This window comes from Globicephala melas, chromosome 3 (genome assembly GCF_963455315.2).
Source record: "Globicephala melas chromosome 3, mGloMel1.2, whole genome shotgun sequence".
In the NCBI taxonomy this organism is placed as follows: Eukaryota; Metazoa; Chordata; class Mammalia; order Artiodactyla; family Delphinidae; genus Globicephala; species Globicephala melas.
The window spans coordinates 117,447,067-117,453,578 of NC_083316.1; the positions used below are offsets into that span (position 1 = coordinate 117,447,067).

General features: G+C 42.1%; 1 pseudogene; it reads left to right on the top strand.

Annotated features, from left to right (window-relative positions):
- The first annotated feature begins 456 nt into the window (after positions 1-456).
- LOC132597103 (protocadherin beta-2-like) lies at positions 457-6,512 on the top strand (annotated as a pseudogene).

A 6,512-nucleotide genomic window follows, 5' to 3' on the forward strand; every position in this document is an offset into this window, starting at 1 on the left:
AAGACAGAGAAACGGGAGATACATCTCTTTAACATCACCTTATCTCCAATTAAATTAGGTTCTTTGAAGCTAAGAACAAGATAGTATGTGGAGATAGCTATGACCGTTGGCATTCTTGCTTTTTGGGCTCTGGGTAGAAAGCAGAGGAAACACCCCCTTTCTGAATAATGCTATAGTTATTGTTTTATTGCTCTAACTTCAGTAGTGTTTTCTTTTCTTCTGAAGCATAGCTAATTGTTAATTTATAGTCACAAGTACCAATGCCTTAGCTATTTTTATCTTTTGTTTACCTATAAGACAACTGATCTGGACACTTCAAAAAATTCAATATCAATAAAATACAGGGGACTGTTCTAGAATAAACAGATGTAACACCAATACAATCATGAAACTTGGTTTAAAAACAAATTTTCTAAGACATTCCTTATGTCAAGTGGTTAAGAAAATAAGTGCATTTATAAAAGGAATTCAAGTGTGAATATGAATTCTTATTTAAGTTGAAGAAAACTGGGGGAGGATAATGGAAGGATAATTTTAAAAAGTTATTAGGGACTGGATTTTAGTTAATATGGAATTATTGTTACTTCGGTACATTGAGAGACACTACTTGAAAATATTCCATTTAGTTTGCCATCAGTGTGAAAGAAAGGATTGGGATTTCCTTAATGTTTTGATAAAAATAAACACTCGGAAAGGACGCTGGGTGGCGCTGCAGCATTAGAAGTAGAAGGAAGAAAGCTACCAGTCTGCGTTCCTCTAGCTAGATGCTCTGCTAAAGAAGCAAGCAGGAAAAGGAGGCTTTCTAAGGCAGTTGCTCCGGGAAATCAGGGCCATAGGCATCTCCACTTATCCCAGTGTCTGAGTGATACTGGGAGATAGATCAGCGACAACGTGAATCCGAGCTGGGTCAAGTTTGCTGGGAGACGAGAGTGCGATGGAGGCAGGAGAGAGGAAGAAATGCTTTCTGAAACAAAGGCAAGTCTTGATATTCTTTGTTTGGCTGGGCATAGCTCAGGCTGGCTCTGAGCCTAGGCGTTATTCAGTGGCCGAGGAGATGGACAGTGGCTCCTTTGTGGCCAATCTGTTGAAAGACTTGGGGTTGGAGGTAGATGATCTAGCTGCTCGGGCCCCCCGGGTCGTTTCCAAAGGGAAAAAAATGCGTTTGCATTTTGATAGGCAGACCGGGGATTTGTTGTTAAATGAGAAACTGGACCGGGAGGAGCTGTGTGGCCCTACCGAGCCCTGTGAACTACCTTTCCAGATGTTACTGGAAAATCCCTTGAAGTTTTTCCAGGCTGAGCTACGGATTAGGGACATAAATGATCATTCTCCAGTTTTCCTAGACAAAGAAATAATATTGAAAATTTCAGAAAGTATCACTCCTGGAACTACTTTCCTAATAGAGCGTGCCCAGGACTTCGATGTAGGAAGCAACCGTCTCCAAAGTTACACAGTCAGCCCCAATTCCCACTTCCATCTTAAATTACAAGACAGTGCCGACGGCACAATATTACCACAGCTGGTGCTGGACAAAGCACTGGATAGAGAGGAACAGCCTGAGATCAGATTAACCGTCACAGCGCTGGATGGCGGGATTCCACCCAGGTCTGGGACCGCCCTAATCCACATTGCAGTCTTAGACATCAATGATAATGACCCCGAGTTTGCAAAGCTGCACTATGAGGCGCATGTCCTAGAAAACAGCCCCATTGGATCCCAGGTTGCCATTGTCTCTGCCAGAGATTTAGATATTGGAACCTATGGAGAAATATCTTATGTACTTTCCCAAGCATCTGAGGATATTCGGAAAACATTTGGATTAAATGCAAAATCGGGAGAACTCCTTTTAACACAGGAACTGGATTTTGAATCTATTCAGACTTATACATTAAATATTCAGGCGACAGATGGTGGGGGCCTTTCTGGCAGTTGTGTGGTGTTTGTCCAAGTGATGGATTTGAATGACAACCCGCTGGAACTGACCATGTCAACGCTTATCACTGAGATCCCAGAAAACTTGCAGGAGACTGTAATTGCTGTATTCAGCGTTTCAGATCCTGACTCTGGAGACAATGGAAGGATGGTTTGCTCCATCCAAGATGATCTTCCCTTCATTCTTAAACCCTCTGTTGAGAATTTTTACAGTTTAGTCACAAACACAGCCCTGGACCGAGAAACAAGATCCGAATATAACATCACCATCACCGTCACAGATATGGGGACACCGAGACTGAAAACCCAGCACAACATAACCGTGCTGGTGTCCGACGTCAACGACAATGCCCCCGCCTTCACCTAGACCTCCTACACCCTGTCCGTCCGTGAGAACAACAGCCCCGCCCTGCACTTCGGAAGCGTCCGCGCCACAGAGACGCGGGCGCCAACGCCCAGGTCACCTACTCGTTGCTGCCGCCCCTCGACGCGCACGTGCCCCTGGCCTCCCTGGTGTCCATCAACCCGGACAACGGCCACCTGTTCGCCCTGAGGTCCCTGGACTACGAGGCCCTGCGGGCGTTCGAGTTCCGCGTGGGCGCCGCCGACCGCAGCTCGCCCGCGCTCAGCAGCCAGGCGCTGGTGCGCGTGCTCGTGGCGGACGACAACGACAACGCGACCTTCGTGCTGTACCCGCTGCAGAACGCCTCGGCGCTCTGCACCGAGCTGGTGCCCAGGGCGGCCGAGGCGGGCTACCTGGTGACCAAGGTGGTGGCGGTGGACGGCGACACGGCCCAGAACGCCTGGCTGTCGTACCAGCTGCTCAAGGCCACGGAGCCCGGGCTGTTCGGCGTGTGGGCGCACAACGGCGAGGTGCGCACGGCCCGGCTGCTGAGCGAGCGCGACGCGGCCAAGCACAGGCTGGTGGTGCTGGTCAAGGACAACGGCGAGCCGCCGCTCTCGGCCTGCGTCACGCTGCACGTGCTGCTGGTGAACGGCTTCTCGCGGCCCTACCTGCCGGCCCCGGAAGCGGAAGCGGCGGACGCGGCCCCGACCGCCCCGCTCACCGTCTACCTGGTGGTCGCCTTGGCGTCTGTGTCGTCGCTCTTCGTCTTCTCGGTGCTGGTGTTCGTCGCGGTGCGGCTGTGCAGGAGGGGCGGGGCGACCTCGGTGGGTCGCTGCTCGGTGCCCGAGGGCCACTTTCCAGGCCACCTGGTGGACGTCAGCGGCACGGGGACCCTGTCCCAGAGCTACCAGTACGAGGTGTGTCTGACGGGAGGCTCCGGGTTCAATGAGTTGAACGTCTTGAAGCCGATTCTCCCTAGTGGTCTGGTTCAAGACACTGGGCAGGACTAGTGCAAAAAGGCAATTGCAAGAATAGCGTAGGTTTCATTAACAGAAGAATCAGAAAGTTGTCTGGCTACGAATGCTTTCTTTTAAGTCAAGGCTCTTGAGTTGATATAGTATTTTCTTTATATCTTGATTTTACTTTCTGTCTAGTTAACCCTGCATGTTCTTTTTTGATCTACTTCCTACCTTTTCAATCCAGTATTAATGCCTCTTTCTTTTTCTAATAGGTGAGTAAAAATAAATGCATTATCTTTTAATGATGATTTCAAATAGGTTTATTTAAGGTAGTTATTTCAAATTCTCTATCCAAAGCAATGTAGAGAGAGTTCTGAACCACCAATATTATAATTTACCCTATTGAATATAGTCAGGTAATATTCTTTATAATACTCCTAAAGCAGCTTTGTCTGTGGTTAATGAAGTGGATAACTAAAAATGTTTTAATATGTACCATTTTAAGGTGTATCATCCTGTAGGGGCTTAGTACGCAAATAAATCTTACACATATAATTCATTTTCTGTTTTGACATTTGCAATAAATATTCCAACACTGTATATGCTTATATTGGCTAAAAATGGACAAAAAATGTAGGTCAGATTACTCCTAGATTTGCCTAAAGTGTATTTATGATGGATGACTGAGAAAAAAAAATTAAAGATAGGCATTTTGAACAAATGATCGTGCTTTTTCGTTTGGCATGAAAAGATTATTTAATAAGCATCTGGTGGAATGACAATTTGTTTTTTAACTTCTGAGATGTAAGTATTATCAACCTGAGGGCCATTTTAAAAAAATTTCAAGAAAGTACATGTATATATGTTCTCTAAATGCTTTATAGCAAAAGTGGTGTCCCATCCAATCCTACTTTAAAAAAATTAATATCTACTTGGCATTTATATGGTGATATATGAAGGAAATATTTTCTTTGTTTCCTCTCTTAGTTCCCTCCTTCAGATTTCAACCTGACATGACTTAGGATTATGTATGGTCCTTATGGGATAAACACTGCCCAACCACATCAGCATTCTACCTCCTATAGAGTAATTAAAAGAAGATTAGAAGAATGGGAAGTTCTAAAGGGGAGAGAGCGATATCACTGTGAAAGTCTAAATTAACTACAACTAAGAATAAACTCTTGAAGCAACCAAACATCAATTTTTATGTCTATTTTGAATGAAATAGAAAAAAACCTTATTTTAAAGTACAAAATATTTAGTCTCCAATTATCAAATCTGATTAGGAAAAAATAAAATTTCTCCTCATAGGCATTTTCTCATCCAGAGGCATAGAACTTTCCAGAAATTGAATACTCATGACTAGAAGAAAGAGAACTGAAGTTTCTCAAATATTTTGAAAATTCTCAAAAGAGAAAAAGAATGTTGTTAACTAGATGTTAACTAGACTTATGTCATCATTTGCAATATGCACAAATATCAAATCATTGTCACACCTGAAACTAATATAGTGTTACATGTCAGTTACAGCTCAAAAATTTTAAACCCCTAATGACTAAAAAAAAAAACAAAAAAATTTAATACTGACATGTCTTCAATCACACATAAAGTTATAATCATATTAAAATGGTGTTATTTTAGGTATGAGAGTGAAATACACGAATCCTTACTAATCAGGGGAAAGACAGTATTTCCTTTCACTCATTAAGTACTTTATAGAGATACTGAATCTGGCTCTTTGGTCAGATTTCTTTTTCTTCTTTTCATACTTAGCTGAATTTTCATGAAGATCAGAGAAAAGGCAAAGAATTCTGATCAAGACTTCTCTGTATTTGGCTGGCTTAGTTGCAGCTCATGTCAGAACCAGGGAAGTTTTCAACTACAGAAAATATGGAGGCCAGTTCTTTTTTGGCCAATATGGTATATGATTTTGGACTCAAATTGGAGACACTATATAACCGGGGAGTTATTTAGACCCAGACATAAGAAGACAGATACTTAATAATATCTTAGTTGATAGATGCACTGAATTCACATATTGTTGAGAAGTGATCAGAGTTTCGTAAAGCCAGAAAAGATCATATGGACTAAATTTGAAGATAGGAAAAAATTATACCTTACTCTTGGTTCAAAGTTGCTTTTATTTCTTGGCTATTGGAAACCTTTTACCCTTTTATTTGAAGACAACTTTCAGAAACTTCTTTACCTGGATATTTTATTAAGTACATGACAGAGAGGGCACTATATGTATAGTACTAAGTATCTTTGCCACTTTTTGGAATTCCCCCAACCGAAAGTCCAGCACTGGGTAAAAATGATGACTTTCTACATTCATAATAATTTCCCAGTAGTTTTTCTTTTAAAGGATGGACAAATTCATTACTGTGGACAAATGGACAAATTCATTTCCAGATTGATCTCTTACTAATATTCTAATCTAGTTTTTAATACTGAAAGGCAAAGAGATGAAAATGAACTTTAAACTTTTATGTAGAGTTGTTAAAAGACTAAACTATATTCAAATATCACTCATTAAAACTAGTGAACTAACTTACCACACTTTTAATAAATCTTCCTTAATCCTTGAATATGGCTTCCTTGCAAATGGGGACTTTAAAAAATGACAGTTTTTAAACATATATTCCACTACTATATTTTGCTTTTTAGAGTAGATTGTTACATGTTTTAAAGCTGGCAACTTATTAGGCATAATTCAGTTATTTGTATGTCTAATCCTCATGTTCTTAGCCAATAGTTTGGTTGGTCATAGATTTTAAAATGTAAACTAGGGACTTCCCTGTTGGTGCAGCGGTTAAGAATCCGCCTGCCAATGCAGGGGACACGGGTTCGAGCCCTAGTCTGAGAAGATCCCACATGCTGCGGAGCAACTAAGCTCGTGAACCACAACTACTGAGCCTGCGCTCTAGAGCCCACAAGCCACAGCTACTGAAGTCCACGCGCCTAGAGCCCATGCTCTGCAACAAGAGAAGCCACTTCAATGAGAAGCCCCCGCACCGCAACGAAGAGTAGACCCCGCTCGCCGCAACTAGCAAAAGCCCGTGCACAGCAACGAAGACCCAACGCAGCAAAAAAATAAATAAATTTATATAAAAAAATAACATGTAAACTAATTTTCCTTCTCCCTCTTTTGGTATTGAAGACTGTTGATGAACAGTCTATCAGTCTAGTTCTCATTCTTTTATCTGTAAACTTCTTTTCTCTAAGATGTTTTCTTTATTCTTGATGTTCTGATATTTGCTAGGTCCAAACCTGAG